At 38.1% G+C, this 17,567-nt stretch overlaps 1 protein-coding gene across 16 annotated transcripts in view; it reads left to right on the top strand.

Moving 5' to 3' along the window:
- Gulp1 (GULP PTB domain containing engulfment adaptor 1) overlaps positions 1 to 17,567 on the top strand; it is a 236,590-nt gene that overhangs the window by 78,761 nt on the left and 140,262 nt on the right. For all 16 annotated transcript variants that reach the window (XM_033756344.1, XM_033756343.1, XM_033756346.1 and 13 more), the window contains exon 2: positions 378 to 478. The gene's annotated coding sequence lies outside the window, so the exon portion shown is untranslated. The remainder of the gene's footprint in view (positions 1 to 377; positions 479 to 17,567) is intronic.

Genomic DNA, 17,567 nt, shown 5'->3' with positions numbered 1-17,567 from the left:
GCTGGTCCATGTAGCTATAGGTGAGAGAGCTGAGCTACTGGTACCGCTGCAGGATGGAGGTGCGTGTGGCCGGTCACTGCGGCTGTCTCCCTGTTCTAACAGTAGCATAGAGAATGTAAAATACGTAACTCATCCTCTAGCAAGAGTACTGCTGTTTGCCATTATCCAGCAGTCCGTAACATTCCCTTTTTAAGAAGAATTGCGCCTCATTGCTTTCCTACTGTGTGACACCTTCTTCAACTTTCACAAGGAATAAAACTAGAACTTTAGGAGAGGCTTTGTAATCTCTCTGTTACACGTAAGTGCAACTGTTTTGTCTACTAAGTCCAACTATAATTTTATTTTTAGTTATATGCAATTCCGTTTCATCTTCACAGGAGTGAAAGTGACAGGAGGACCGTTCTGATGGCAGCCCTGTGATTGAGGCTGTGTGAAGTCGGGCCCGTAGATCCCGTCAGCTGTGTCTGGGTGAATTCAGGTAAGAGTGAGTGACTGCTGATATAATCCCATCGTTTCCAAAAAATTATTTCAAACCCTAAAAATGCTGTTAGTTTTTACTGAATATAAAAACACAATTTTATCCTAAAAAATGATGAAACACCTAAAATAAAATTGAAAGTAGGAACAAAAACCTATTTTTAAAAAATAACTTCTGAGATCCTTCTGTTCTGTGTCATTGCGTTACTCAGCTGCTTTTTCCCTGTAAGGCAAATTGTTGTGATAGTGAATGATTGTTTGTTGATTTTCTTCATTATTATTGTTACTATTTTTGTTAATTTATTTATTTTTGGTACTAAGAATGAAACCTGCAACTTCAGAAATGAAAAACAAGGGCCGTAGCACTGAGCTACACCTCCAGCCTTCGTCATTATTTTTCTAACCAAATATTTGTTGAGGATCTCAGTTATTGTTTTGCTTGGAGGACTGAATCCTTAGTACTTATGAGTGCGAAATTATTTGGCAGCTCACATAACTAAAGATCATTAGATGCGATTATCCTGGGCTGATGAGGTAAACCTTGAATTCAGTGACCTGCATCTTTAAACACACCCAGGAGAGGACCAGGTGAAGATACAGTTGCAGACATATGTTTCTCTTCAGCCTGTGTGGTGCAACTGCAGGTCGCAGAGGAGCCACCAGAAGCTGGAAGACCCAGGGAACAAAATCTCCCTGTAGTTCACTGAGGAAGGGCAGCCTTTTCAACATCCTGACTTCGGACTTGTGGCTTCCAGAACTTGGAGAGCACACATTTCTGTTCCTGGAAGCTACTCAGTGGTAACTGTGGTTCTTTGTTTTGGCAACTTCAGGAAAGTAACACACCACTATTTCTGTAGTGCTCTGTATTGTAGACGTTGGTCTCTAGGTCCTGTCTATCAAGAGCAGGAATCACAAAGGATCATCAATACCAGCAGGCAGAGGCACCAGACGTGTCTCAGAAACTACAGATTTCATCTGATTTCTGGATACTTTTACTTGTATGCTGCATCCACATAGAGGAACCGAACTCGGTAGACCAGAGATTAGAATCGTTATCTCAACATTCTTAAAGTTACGATCTTTGATTTGTATTTGCGATCTCTGTGGTTAGAACTGTGATTCACTTGGAAAATGGCATTAGTGAATTTAGACGCAAGTGAAATTCCTTCTGTCTTAATGCCCATAACCTCCATTGACTAAGCAGTTTTTTCCCCATTCGGTTCCGTACATTTTACCATTTATCCCTGCCTTTTCAATCTCATTTTTGTTGTCTTCAGGTGTGTACAGTCTCTTTCCAAAAGTAGTAGAATAATCATTAAATATTTAAACTTTTTCTGAGGTTTCCTCTTCGAACTGTCCCTGAAAAGTGGACCCCACATACTTACCATTTCATTGGTCTCCCATGTCTACTGTCCAGATAAAAATTAACTACCAAGAAAAAGAACACCCTTGTGATCAGATTTTTGATTTCCCTAAATTCAGACTTCACATTTATGCTTTCCTTGACATCTATTAAATTATATGAAAATTGCAAAATGCAGTAATTTTTAAAATAGTGTATATTTTCTTGTTTTTGTCTTTAGTTATTTTTCTCACCAGTCAAATAGGAGTCATCAATACCAGCAGGCAGAGGCACCAGACGTGTCTCAGAAGCTACAGATTTCATCTGATTTCTGGATACTTTTACTTGTATGCTGCATCCACATAGAGGAACTGAACTCGGTAGACCAGAGATTAGAATCGTTATCTCAACATTCATAAAGTTACGATCTTTGATTTGTATTTGTGATCTCTGTGATTAGAACTGTGATTCACTTGGAAAATGGAATTAGTGAATTTAGACGCAAGTGAAATTCCTTCTGTCTTAATACCCATAACCTCCATTGACTAAGCAGTTTTTTCCCCATTCGGTTCCGTACATTTTACCATTTATCCCTGCCTTTTCAATCTCATTTTTGTTGTCTTCAGGTGTGTACAGTCTCTTCCCCAAAGTAGTAGAATAATCATTAAACATTTGAACTTTTTCTGAGGTTTCCTCTTCGAACTGTCCCTGAAAAGTGGACCCCACATACTTACCATTTCATTGGTCTCCCATGTCTACTGTTCAAAGATAAAAATACTCCCAAGAAAAAGAACACCCTCGTGATCAGATTTTTGATTTCCCTAAATTCAGACTTCACATTTATGCTTTCCTTGACATCTATTAAATTATATGAAAATTGCAAAATGCAGTAATTTTTAAAATAGTGTATATTTTCTTGTTTTTGTCTTTAGTTATTTTTCTCACCAGTCAAATAGGCAAATTTTTAGTATCCAAAGAGTTTCACAGAAAGGCTAATTTTACTGAGCAGCATAAAGTTAAGTTTTCATCTGTTATAAACTAATGTCAAAGATAAGAGTGGAAAAGAGAAGAGGCCCAAAGCTCAATAAAATCACTAAACTTACTTACTAGCTTACAATAGAAACAATGGCAAGAGACAGAGAATTTGTGGACTGATCGTAGAAGAAGGCTGTTAAATTTAAGGGTAGTTTTAAAATCAAGTTTAGTTTAGTGTAAATGTCTCGAAGAGATAGAGGATCAAGAAAGTGTACAAAAAAAGGAAAGCTTTGGTTTTGAGACCGTAAATAAAGATTAGATTGATAATATGATTTTAAGTTTTTATTTTCTTAGAAGACATTTTCTTATGAACATTGTCATGTATTAGTAAGAAATTCTAAATAGTGAGTTGTAAAAGCATGGATGAAAAAATGTGGAGGGATGTTAATACAAAAGGAAAAGGAGCTACAAATATATTGTGTCCCCACTCCCGCAGTAGGTAAGACTAACAACACTTTCATCTGAAAGGTCTCTAGGGAAATCTTTCAGTGGAAAATAAATTTAAATCATATTCAAAAGATGCATTGTGTTTTATCTACATTAAAATGCAAAGAAACATAGCCATTAAGCTAGTGAAGAAGTTGAAGTAAGGTGATGTTTTAAAATTTATTTTTAGTACACCTATATGTGCAAAACATACTCTATTTTAATCAAGATATTCAAATCAATCTTCACCTCTACAGTGTTAACATTGGCTTTCATTTAATGAAGAGGTGTAAAGAAGAAATTGAATATTTATGTAGCATGCAGTTTGAAAGAATAGATTCCTCATAAATTAATTTCAATGAATTCAGTATTTCAGCAAAATAATTGAATGTGCAAAATAGTTGATCATCAATATGTTGGCCTCTGTGTTGCAGAAATGATAATTAGCTCGATCTAAACTATTTGTGCAATGATGGTACCATTTATTATCTAAAAACCATGCCTTGGGGTAACGTTCTTCATAAAATGGTTTAGTTTACTTTTAGAACATGATTAGCACTGAGAAAGTTATTTTAGTAAAAACTTTAAAGTTAAAGTGATAATTTTATGTTTAGATTTACAAAGTACAGTAAAGGAGGGGGAAGAGCAGCGTTTATGTTAATGTATTGAGTAGATGAAGAAACAGGAGCAGCTCTGTCGGAAGAAAATGGCAGTTGTCCTCTTTACATTGCCATTTCCTTCATCGGGGGCCGACAGATCGCATCTTTCTGATCAGGCGACCACCTGGGAAGCAGCACCTGTGTGTTTATATAAGCAGTCTGTTCTGTGCATTGATCACACACCTACATTTGAACAGTGTAATTGCTGTTCTTAGATTGCAAGAAGCACAAATTAGTTCTGGGTATTTAAACAAGGAAGACATTTGGTCAAAACGACTTTGCTGGGTTTGCTCAGAGAATCAGGGCGTAATCAGATAAAACAGTCCTCAGAAAAGACAGGAGCCAGACTCTTCCAGGGGGATCCAGAGGACAGGAAATGGAGAGGGACTGAAGGCTGCTGACCTGGACCTGAATTTGGGCCAATAACGTGTTTTAGTGTTGCCCTCCCTCGCTTTAGTGCTGTCACTCCCTGTGCGTGGAGAACTTGGTTTCCAACAGGAACTTCGAAGTTGAGAGTTGGGAGCGGGAAGTGGAGATGGCACAAGTGAAAACAACAGGCAAGGCTGAAACCCTTGCTCAGAAGGGGCAGTCAAAGCATCAAACAATAAAGGCATAAAAATCTCAAATGATAAAGATTTTGGATGAACTTAGATTCAACAATCATGTTGCACAGTTCTCATACGTGTTTACTGTCGTGGAATGTTCATTTGTTCTTCCGTTCATATATGCAGTTATTGATTGCCCACTATATGCCAATTTCTGTACCCGACAGGGAACCTAAATATAAACAGCTGAATCATTCTGTGTGTATCTTATAGTCTAGCGGGAACTGAAATGTAACCATGAGTATATAGCGGGAAGTCTGGGATGGGTGGTATGCTTGTTCAGAGGACTATAGTTACGAGGAACTTGCAAACTCCATGGCTTGTGGAAAACAAACAAGACAATTAGTTAAGAAAGAAACAGTTATGCAGAATAAGATCTAAAATCAAGGCATCGGAAGGGTCTCGTTTGTATCCGCATTTCTTTAGCTTTTGGTGACTCTCAGTATTCCTTTACTTGAAGTAGCTGTAAAAGTCCAGCCTCTGGGTGGGCTTTCTTGTCTTCCTTGTGTGTCTCTGTGTACTACCCTCCTATAAAAACACAGCAGTGGTCGGAATTAGGGACCATCCTAAAGCAGAGTGATTTTTATCTCAACATCTTTGGCTCTTTATATTTTCAAAGACCTTATCTCCAAATGAGATAATATTTTAAAAGTCAAGGGTTGGCACCAACTTTTTCGGGGAACACTAATCACCTTTAGAAGCGTGTATCTCCTCCAGTTGCTGGTCCTAGAAGGGGCTGGGTAAAAGGCTGGCGGGAGAGATCATAGCAAAGAAGCTAACGGGCCAGGTGATGATAAAACATTTTAAGGGATTTGACATTATCCTGAATGTAGAGGTTGTAGAAAATGCCACTCGAGGGAAGTAAGTATGTGAATGACCTAAGCAGATTTATGGTTTTACAAAAATTACTTTGACGGGGCTGAGGATTTAGCTCAGTGGTTCTGCTGCCTGCCTTGCTAGCACAAGGTCCAGAGTTCAATCCCTGGTACCAAAAACAAAACAAAACAAAAATGACACACACAAACAACAACAACAACAACAGCAAAACAAAAATTTGAGTACAGTGTAGAGATAAGAAGAAGTAATTTTACCAATGCCAGAGAAAGAAAATCTCTCTAGAACACTCTGCAATAACTTAAGTTTAAAATACTGGAGACTTGGAAAAAAATGCTAATGGGAACAAGGAACAATAAATAAAATTATGGTATGTTTAAAAAGTCGAATTGGCATTATCTGAATCAAAGGCAGGGGCAGACTGGAGAGAATTAGTTGATGACTTTGCCTACCAGCTTCTGAGTCTATGCAAATGAGAGTCTATAGGCTCTGAGATCAGAGGTGTGTGTCTGAGAGAGAGAGAGAGAAAGAAAAAGGGAGAGGCACTATAGAAAAAATAGGAGGTGAGAGACATTAGAGGACAAAATAATGAATGTAGTTTTGGATTATTTTAGTTTTGATTGCTGTGGGGCTGCAAATTTGTAAGCTCAAAAGATAGATGTCTAATTGTCCATGCAATGTGAGTTGGTGTAAGGGAATTTAGCATATGAATTATACATGAAATCGAAGCTATTTGGGGAAGAAACTGTATATTATTGTTACATCCAGTAATGGGAAAGTATTAACAACCAAATAAGGACATTTGGAAATAATTTTCCATAGCGTAGGCAATAACTACTACAAAATGACACATGCAAAGAACACAAGTAGGACCCCGTTGTATCTACAGTAAGATCTCAAAGCTGTATATCTGCTTACCTTTAATGATAAGCACTTTAAACAGATACACTTACATAGCATGGCTGTTTCTGGCTGGTTTTAATTGTTTTCCCCTTCACTCGTTTACTCCTTTTAAAACCAGGAAAATTTCATTGGAGGGGGTAAATTTTGACACACGAAATTGATATTCATACCAAAGCATTTTTAAAGCTAATTGACTTCAAAAGTTTGGCCATTTTTTTGACTTAGAAGAAAACAGAACTATAGAAGAATAAAGGATTATATCCTCTAGGCCAGGCATTTATAAAAAGTCTTGAAATATTTAAGGGACTGTAGGTTGCCTGTCCTCCGGATAAATAGCTATTTGATACATTGGGGTCATAAAGAGAAAATATTTAGATCGAAGAGATTTTCGCTTGATTTTGAAAATCATATCACTGAATGGGAGGAATTTAATCAAGCAGAAATAGATCATTTTATGTCAGTTGTCACGAGCACTATCAGGTTGTGTTATGTGAGGTGATTAGACGTACCATTCCTGTGCAGATTCTACTGATTTCTATAGGATTTAAGTGGCATTTAGATTTCTGGAATGCAAAATCAGAGCTTTAATATTAAATCTACTTTAATGACCCGTGGGTTGTGCTCTGAGAACAGAGTGTATTTGCATGTGCTTCTGATCCCCTCTCAGCCCGTTTCAGAATATTAAACAGCCGTCCATTCCGTCAGCACGTGCTCCATGGTATCGTAATTCAGTGCTCTCAAACCTTCCTTATGCTCTTCTCTTATTTTGGAGTTACTAAGAAGTGTCACAGGGTAATCCCGCCTCATTATAGGTTTAATACATAGTCACATTCTGGCTAATACCCGAAGGAAGAAAGGAAGACCATTTGACACAGGTGGGAGGGTTTTTTCTTGTTAATTTTTGATAATGGCTTAACCATTGTTTTGACTCATCAATAAAATGTTGGCTGATCTGGAGTTGGAATGAAGTATAATTTTTCTGTTTAAATCATGAAGCTCCAATATACTTTTTACTTGCTAGTGACTGTAAAGTAAGCAGACCTTCTTCAAAAATAGCTCTGAGTATGGGCTGGGGATTTAGTTTGGTGGTGCCGTGCCTGTCTTGCAAGCACAAGGTCCCGAGTTCGATAGCTGGTACCGAGAAAGAAAAAAAAGTTTTGAGTAGAATATAGTAGTAGGTATACTAGATACAAATGTCTTGATCAGTTACTTCATAAGAAAATATAGATAATCATTAAAATAGAAAAGAAACAAAAGCATGAATTTGTCAGGATATTGAGTTTTCCAAAGTCAGATTATATATCTTCTCTCTCATACTGTCAAAAATATTTAAATAATGTTTACTATTCAGAATCTGGCTTAATTAGGACAAGAATCCTAGAATTTTCTAGAAAAATCTATCTTCTCAGTTTGTGGTCCTTCTAAATTTCTAATATTTGAGTGTCATTTTTCTAAACTACTGAAAGAGTTTCAAAAAATCTTTCATGGGATCCTTAGCAGTTATAGTATTAGTAACAATAACAACAATTAGAATGACCACCACTTCCAGATTGTACAGGTATGTATTTGTTTCTGTTCAGAGTACAAACAGAAATTAACATATCTGATCCTCATTGGGAAATTTTGAATTAGGGAGCTCCGTTTTCAGACGAGAAAGCTTAAAAAGATGACACTGATTAGAAAGATGAAAAAGCTCAGAAGAAGGAGATAAATTGGCTCAAGGTCAAATGGCAGAGATGGAATTAGAACTCAGGTGCAGTCTTTATTCTGTCCCTTACAGCACTGCATGTAAAGGGCCTATATTAACTTTAAAGAAAATATTTTAATCAAAAAACATCAAACACCTAGTTGGTATTCCCTTGTCACCTTCCCATGAGATGATCTGACATTCATTTCTATGCTAGACACGTTACATGTTTCATCTTCTCCCACATTTATTCCTCCTACCCCTCATATTTTATTCATGTAAATATAGAACTCATTTCAGAGCTGGAAAATAAGTCAGAAAGCCCTTAGAAGGCCAAAATATATGAGAAATTGAGGAAGGAGTTGGTTGGATTTGAGAAGAAAGCCAAAGCTCCCATGCACACGGAGGAGAGTTAATTGCAGGTGAGCAAGGGCTCAAGACTGGACCCTACTCAGAAACAGCAGGTTCCACAGTCCTGGAAAAGCACTGAGGCTGGATATAATTGCATGGTCACTTAGTTAAAATTCCTTAGAGAAGCAATCAAGTAGTTAAACCGGCAAACTTTTCATTTATATTTTGTGGTTCAGACAGTAGGTATTTAGATTAGAGAAAAATTGTGAAGTGTTTGGATGATTAAGAATGGTGAGAAAAAACCGCAGAATTCACTCCAGGAGACCAGTTACCCAAACTGCTCCTTCTCAATGTGCTCCACTGTACTCATGCTCACTGAAGGGGGAACCCTGCAGTGAGGTAAAACGCACTAAAGTAAGAACAGTGCATTTAACACCTAACAGCAAATGGATGGGAAAGGCATTGCTTAAAAAGAAAAGAGTCTTGGTTCTTATTTTCTCCCTATTCCCCTTCCCTCCTTTCAACCCCTCTACCCCTCCATCTCTCCCTATTTACAGAGTAAGAACCAAGATATATGATACAAACGTAGAAATTCCCAATGATGAATGTCAGCATATTATATACCTAAAATGTGCCAGTAAAATTAATGAATGAAAAAAGAGTCAAGCAGAAATCCAGTGACTTAAACATTTGATCAGTATTTCTTTTCTATATTAGCCTTCAAATGAATTAATAATTGCAAAAGGAAATTGGATATTAGTAAGAATGGGTCTTTCCAACCTGTATCCTTCTGTAGAAATACTAATTTGAATAGATATTCACACGTGTACATTTTCACAAATATTTTCGCAAGATTTAGAAAAGCGGGTGAGAGCCGACTGTTCCCGGGTGAAGCAGAGTAAGAAAAGTCGCGTTTACGCAGGAGGAAGGCAGTTTTCTGCTACATCAGCTCTCCCGCAACCCCGTGCACAGAGCTCAGATCCGTTCCACTCAGGTGGAAAGTGCACACCTGTCTCCGCTTCGTTCCCAATACTGGCCAGTCCTAGGCCCCCGAGACTCTTGTCCTGATACCAGTACTGTGGACAGAGCTTGCCAGCCTATCCCCGTGTCGGGCCATGTCCTTCAATTCCAAGCTCTGGGAGCCTGACCACTGGGCTTAAGCCAGCGGCTCCAGACCTCGGGCCTCATTGCCTAGACCCGCTCTATTTCTAGCCCATCCCAAAGGCAGATCATCCCACAGAGCTGCAGGTTGGGCTGGCCCCAGTTCCATGTCATCACCATGGACGTTGGACACCAAGCTGCACTTGAGTACCCAAGCTCTGGAACTGCTCAGTGCTGGGCCAATCCTCAAGGCCATTGCTTGTGGCCCCCTTGCTCCAGCAGAAGCAGGATCCAGGCCCGGCTGATCCTTGTGCTGTGTGGGGCCTTGCTGATCCAGGCTCCAGGCTGTACCCACAGACCTAGGACTCAGGACAGCCCACAAGGACTTAGCCCTTAGGGTCTCGCCCACACACCAGATTCTGGCCTTTGTGCACCTAGGCTGCAGGCTGGTTCTCAGGGCCCCATATTTCTGTGGATTCAGAGTCTAGGCCTATGCCTGCAGACTCAACATCAAGACTCTCTCCCACAGACTCAGGCTCTCGGCCCATCACTGTGGATCTGGGCCCAGGCCCACTCCCAGAGCCCAATCAACAAATCTACCCCAGTGGGTCCAACCCCATAGACCAGGGTGTCACGGGCTCACCTTACAAGGACTTCCGCATCAACCCATCCTGGGCCATCCAGACAGCCTTCCCAGAACTTCCGAATGGGCCGACTGGTAGGAGCATTTCCCAGCAAGGATCAAGGCTAACCAGGGAATCAGGACATCCGTAAAGAATCAAAGAAACCACCAGCAACCCAGCCTAACGTAACAGTTACATAAACTGGCTGACAAGGAGTTCAAAATAATTCTTTTGAAAAAATCTCAGTGAACTTCAAGAAAATAAAAGTTAATTTGGTAAAATCATGGAAATAATAATTGACTACAAGGAAAAGTTAAAATAGAAATGGAATTTATTGATTTATTTGCTTGGTTGGTTTTTTTGGTACTGGGGATCGAACTCGGGCCCTTGTGCTTGCGAGGCAGGAGGTAGAACCATTGAGCCAAATCCCCAGCCCTGGAATTTATTTTTAAAAATCAAAAATTCTGGATGAAAACAAATACAGTAAATAAATGAAAGAGTGTCAACAGCAGAACTGATAAGACAAAATCAGTAAACTCAAAAATTATTGGACAACGTTCAGAGGAAAAAATAAAAATGAAAATGAAGGGAAAAATGTTATGTGATTTATGGAGCAGTATCAAAAGGTACATTTTCCAATTGTAGAAGTTTAAGAATGAGAAGCAAAAGATAGAGGATGAAAACAAAAAGATTCATAAAATACAATCCCAGAAAACTTTTCAAATCTAGAGAAACATAAATATCAAAGTATATAAAGATCAAACATCTTCGATCAGACATGACTACACCAAGACAAATTATAATCAAACTTTCAAAAATCAAAGCCAGAGAAAAGATATTAGAAACAGCAACAGAAACGTTGCATGTCCCGTATAAGCATTTTTCAGTACGGTTAGAGGTGGACCCTTTACAGTCCATGAGAGTAGGATATTATATTCAATTGTTGAACTAAAATGATTTGAACCACACTTAGCCACAGGATAAACTCTCCATTACAATTGTTGAAATAAAGGATTGATCAATATAATTGTTACTAATTTTAACATTTTTTGAGAGACAGCAAAGTTTGCCTATTCGGTTGTTTTCAGATGTTCAAGATGTCCAATACTAAGCCTAAGTAAAAGGAAATACGTGTAGTTTAAAAATTACGTCTTCGTTTTATGTCCCGGTTATGACATTAAATATTAAAATAGCTATTTTGAGGCCAAGTGATATTGTATAAGTGAGTTCTTATATTTGTTAAAAGATGTTTCTCTTTCAGTTTCCTTGTTAAACATGGAATGTTATCTATGCTTAATTAGAATGGTTGGTTGATTTTATATACTTCTCGCTCATGGCTACTTTTGCTGTGTTTGGTTTCAGTCTGCTTAGTTGAAAATCTTGTCATAATAATTTACAAAGTGCCATATGAATGGTTTTACAGTTGAACTATTGGCTCCTACTGTGTAATCATTTGACAAATCGTTGTTATGGCTTTGTTCATATGAATCTAGCTGGTACATGCTCATTCTCAATCAGACCTCAGTAATTTACACTGGGAAAAGCCCAAGTTTTTGGGTCTCTTTTAGAGCTTAATTTAACAAAAATTAAGTGCAGGATTTTAAAAACAAGATGTGGGCCATTTCAAAGTACCCCAAAAAATGCTGAAGCCAGAGAATGTGTCCAGAGGTGCCAGTTCCCCTGAGAATGCAATACTTAATTATGGAAAGGGGTTTTTATAATAGATCAGGGCCTAATAATTATCTTCTATTCTAAAAAAGTTGTGACAATTGATTTCGATTTCTATGTTAATGAATCTGTAAATTTAAAGATCATACAAGGACAGAAATATTTTTTTAAAACCTCCGACTAATTAAAGTAATTTATAATGTCTTAAGGGGAATTAATTTGCATGGCTCTTTTATGTATGAAATATGAGTCTAACAAAGTGACTAGGTGAATCTGAGAGTTCCTTTCAATTCTTTTGGATTCTTTATATTCTATTTTTTTTACAGCTTTTTGGAGTAATGGTTCATTAAGAGTAAAGATGTTGCCATGTAGGGTAAGTCTTCATATGTTAGAATACACTCTTTGAAGATCATTCAAAATAGTGCTTAAGAACATACACAGAGTTCACTGATTTTATTCCACAGCCCAGAATTAGTTTTCAAAACCAAACTTCCTTTAAAGATTAATCCTGATATTTTTCTCCACACAGTTCTTTGGAGTCTCTGATTAGTCAGGAGTAAATTTAAAAAAAATTGTGTATTACCCAGCTAGGAAAAAAGAATGCATTTTGGCAACTTGTAAAAAAAAAATGAGAACCTTACTAAAGTTTCTGTTTCTCAGGACTGTGTAGAATGATCTGTAATGAAACACATTTTATCTAAGTGATAAAGCAACGTTCAAAAGACCGCAGGGCTGATATATCTGTCTGTGAAATGTAGCTCAAGATGCTGAAAAGTTTAATGGTAATCCCTGGGGGGGTAGCTTTTAAAAGAGATACGTGATAATTTGGGGAATGTGACATTCATTCTTCTGCTCTGGCAAATTTCAAAGACAAGTAAGTTGGCTTGGGGGGGGTTAATATATGCCCAAGTCTATGTCGTTGTCGTAGATCAGATCAGCAAAAGAGGTGTTTGACATTAGAGAAACTGGGTATAGAAGAACCTGCAGTGTGCTCTAATAAAAGAAAGACTAGATGAGTAGAAGTGAGTTACAGTTGGAACTGATGCCAGTTTTCGAGGGGACAAGTTCATCTTTCTTTGCCACAGTGCTAAAAAGCACAAGATTAAGACCTGAAAGACGTATCACTTGAGTCCTGAAACTGAGTGTTGGAGTCAGAATGAAAGGAAAATACTTCCATTATTTCAAAGTACCCAGGTCGCATGGACTGAGTCCAGCTATTCTCAGTCACCACTGAGTTACGTCATTTGCAGTGATAAAATTAACCAAGATGTCCCAGGCCTCTGCTACACATGCCTGGCTTACAGAGCCTTTGGATGTGAGTTTTTGCTCACTTTGTAATTAATTAATAAAAGAATTTTTAATGAATGAAAAATGAAAAATAGTATTGTCTCGAAAAAAGCGGAACATACACTTTTAATTTTTGTTTTCCTTTCTACCGATTTTTATTTCTATGCATTGTTTTCACGGGAAGATGTATATAACTTGTATATAGCCTGTATCTTTGTCTCTGTCTCTCTCCCTCTCCTTCTCTCCCTGTTTTCACCTCTCTCTCTTCTTCCTCTCTTCTTTCTTCTGTTTTTCCTTTGGGTGAGGCAATGTGGCTCCTTTTGGGTGATGAGAATGTTCTACTGTTAGATTCTGGTGATGGTGACACAACTTTATAAATATTTGAAAATAACTGAAATTACATTTTAAGTTAGTCAAATCTATAGTTTGTAAACTCTATCAAATAGGCTGTTTTCCAAAAAATGAAATTCCAAGCCACGGTCAATTAAGGTGACAGGAGTAAGTAAATTCCAAGACAGTGGCCCATCTTGTCCCTGATTATGAGAAACCACAAGACTAGACTCAGTTTTAGGGATCAGTTTGTTTACCTTTCAGTTCTTGCAATTTTGTGCTCTTAGTCTTCTGATGGAAGAGGTGGTCTCAGTCAGAGCTTTAATTTTATCTGTATCAGTTTGTCAGCTCCGTGTCCTGTATCCTGGGAAAAAAGGCTGATTTTGCAGAGATAGGATTTGCCCTTTATAAAAATAAGCCACAGATAGTGGGCCCTTGAGTGCATGTGTAGCGTTCCATTGAAGGGTGAATGAAAAGCACACGAAACATTTACTGCATGTAATCAGACCTAGTTAGGAAAACACAGTGTGGATGTCTTTTTTTTTTTAAGCTTGGTGGGATTTACGCATTCTGAAGTAAAAACTGTGCCACAGTTTTTGAAAAATGGTCATATGTTCTGTTTTTGAAGAAGATTTGGATACCTGGAAAATACTAGCTCAGGCAATCTTTCAAAATACTTAGAACTCCATTCGTGAAACTGGGAGAGTGGGAGTTCACGCAGTCAAAATATATATAACAGTTTAGAAATGCAAGGCTGTTTCGCCTTTATTGTGCTGTCAAAGTCATGTCACACTGGTTGCTTTTGTTATCCATCTCGTATCACTCACGGCAGGAAAATCCTTTCCCTCTTTCTCTGAGGACCTGACGTGGCTACGTTTTACTTGATGGCCAGTGTTTCTGGAAGAATACCAGAAGCTTGTAATGCATGGTTCATTGCATTATAAAGAGCTGTTTTGTTTCATGCTTGCTCAACCTACATTTACTTGCCCAGAGTTTGTCACTTCTTCCTGTGTCTCAAGTTTCCTGCACACTCCATATTTTTTACACAGCTCCAGGGGGCAATGGCAGCAAGAAGAAAGATGCGTTTCACCTTTTTTTTTTTTCACCTTTTTGTACTGTACTTTATTCAAATTTGTTAAAAGCAGAGAAAACAATCACCATCAAAGCTCTAGAAAATTAGTTCTTATTCAGCTGGGCTAGCAGCTTAAAAACTTCATGTTGTTCAAAAACACTGTTCTATTGTGAAAGATAAGTGTATCTAATCTCAGTGGAAGTTTGGCTGAATGGAAGTTTCACTTTATAGAAACAGTTTTTTCAAAATGAGAATTCAAAGACTTTCTCCTTCAAAGTCTCATCTCCTTATGGATGTAGAGTAAATTTGTTCATTTAGTTTTATTTTAAAATTTACTTTAAATTGAAGACTAGAAGTTTTATTCAGTAGTGAAAGAGTTCTTTTATGTTTTTATGAAGCAATATATTCTTTCAAGGAGGGCAGTTTGCTAAAAGGTCTGTAGTGCTCATCTCTGCTTGGTTAGATCATGGCTAATTTCTTTAACCCTTGTATTTTCATCTGTCCTCCAGAAGTCCCATGATAACATATGACTTTTACAATATGTATTCTTATAATCATGTTTTACTGAGGCTTGTTTTGTTTTGTATTTTGAGACAGAGTCTCCCTGTGTAGTTGAGATTGACCTGGAACTCACTATGTAGCCCAGCTTGTTCTTGAACTCACAGCGATCCGCCTGCCTCAGCCTCCCAAGTGCTGAGATTACAGGCATGCGCCACCACTCCCTGCTTACTGAGGCTTTGTGCCTGTTGGTTATTATTTGTATCAGTACACATTGGTAGTGCGCCATGTTTACCTTCCTTTGCAGAGTTGGTGCATCTGCCTAGTACACTTGGTTCCTTTTTCATTCCTTTTCTTTCCCTCCCATCTTTCCTCCCTCCATCTTTTGACACTCACCACATTTGAGAAAGATCTGTCCTGCTACTTTCTGTTTTCTTTCATTTTGCTCTTTATAATTTGGGATTCTTGCATAAGAGGAACCATGTGACATTTAAACTCGGTGGCCGATTTATTTCATTTCATATTATGATCCCGAGGTGCTTCCAGTTTCCTGCCAGTGACTCAAGGTTTACGGCAGAGTAGTGCTCCGTGGTGTCCTCATAGCAGGCTTTCTTCATCTGTCTGTTGGTGAACGTACACACTGCCTCCAAGATTGAGTTACAATGAATCGTGCCCCTGGAAGCAGGAGTGAGTGTGTGTCACTGTACTAGGATCTATTTAATTCTTCTAGGAAGACACCTAGAATGGTCAGCATCAAGAAATCAAGTCATAACAAATGGTGGTGAAGCTGTGGGGGAGAAGGACCCTTGTCGGTGGGAATGTAAACTAGAACAGCTGCTGTGGAAATCAATACGGAGATTTCTCAAAAAAGTGAAATTAGAAATTCTATTGATTCAGCTATGCCTGTTAACTCCCCACCCCTGAAGCCCTTGACCACCTTAGCTATCTTTAACTTTAACTGGAATCATGCAATGTTTACGTTTCTGTGGCAGACTTATTTCACTATCCTCAAGATTCATTCTCCCATATTTCAGAATTGCCTTCTATTTGTAAGGTCGAACAGTATACGCCACACTGCATTTTTTTGTCCATTCATCTGGTGAGAGGATATTTAGTTTATTTCCACGTCATAGCTATTGTGAAATGTGCTGTCATGGGTATAGGAGAGACAATATCTGTTCAGGATCCTAATTTCAATTACTTTGTATGAATAACATCCAAGAAGTAGGATTGCTGGATGATATGCTAGTTCTACTTTTAACATTTTGAGGGAGCTTCATGCTGTTTTCCATAAATGGCGGTAACATTTTACACTTTTAACAACAGTGTGCAAGGATTCCAGTGTCTCCAGATCCAGGACAAAAGTTGTTTATTTTTGTCTTTTTTGATAGTATGCATCCTAACAAGTAGAAAGTAGTATCAAACTGTAGTTTTGATTTGCATTATCTTGCCTTTTAGTCATTTGTATTTCTTCTTTAGAAAAATGTCTAGTGGAGTCTTTTTTTTTTTGGTACCAGGGATCAAACTCAGGACCTTGTGCAGGCAGATGGTGGCTGAGCTAAATCCCTGGCCCTGGGGTCATTTTATTTTATTTCATTTTGTTTTGTTCCTATTTATTATGTAGTTAGAAGAGTCACTTAATATTTTGGAGATTCCTTCACACCAGTTATATGGTTTGGCAATATTTCTCTTTTTCGTAGGTTGTTTTATTTTACCTAATGTAAATTGATTCCTGTATCATTCAGTACTTACTGGAGAAATAGATTTAATGCAAGATATGCAAATTTATAAGACTGTACAAGGTAGACTTGCAATGGCCACCAGTAGAGTCAGGTGTGGAAGAGTGCAGAGGAGCTGCCTATGCACTGGAGATCCAAAGGAATGAACAGAAGCTCAACATTGTCCTGTGTGAGGGGCCATCAGGAGGCCAGAGGGTCTGTGATAGAAGCTGAAGGATCGGTGCTGGAAACCAGAAGACGATGTCCAAAGTGAAGGTGAAGACTAGGACTCCTAAGTACAGAAGCAGCCTTCCTTCTTCCTTTCCCTTTGTTTCTAATCCTGTTGGCTGGTGCCACCCACACCCAGGAAGGGTCTTCTGTTTTCAGCCCCACCCAAAACTATGCTGATCCAATTTAGTTGGATGTTTTTTATTCATGTTGACACAATCAGTTAACTATCACAATTCCCTTGCAGTGCAGAAGCTCTTTGGTTTGATGTCATCCTGTGTTTTAAATTTTTGCTTTGGTTTCTGCTGCTTTTGCTGTCATATCTGTGAAATCATTGCAAAGACTAATATCATGAAGCCTTTCCCTTAGGTTTCCTGGTCATTTTATAATTTTGAGTCCCATGTTTAAGTCTAATTCATTTTGAGTTGTTGTTATGATAATTCACAGTAATGAATCGATTTTATTTATTTATTTTTTTGTATGTAGCTATGAGTTTTCCCAACACCATTTGTAGAAGAGACTTTCCCTTCCTCCTTTTGTATTCTTGGCACCCTCGTTGAAGATCTGCTGCCTCTGTATGTATGGAATTATCTCTGAATTTTTAGTTCTGTTCTCTTCCTCTGAATTTGTAGACCTGTCTTTAAGCTAGTATCATACTATTTTGATTGTTGTGGTTTTGTAATATATTTTGATATGAGGAAATATAATACATTCAGTTTGGTT

The sequence above is a fragment of the Fukomys damarensis genome, unplaced genomic scaffold, assembly GCF_012274545.1.
Source record: "Fukomys damarensis isolate Sample0158 unplaced genomic scaffold, DMR_v1.0_HiC HiC_scaffold_26, whole genome shotgun sequence".
Lineage (NCBI taxonomy): Eukaryota > Metazoa > Chordata > Mammalia > Rodentia > Bathyergidae > Fukomys > Fukomys damarensis.
This window is presented reverse-complemented; position numbering and strand designations above follow the sequence as displayed.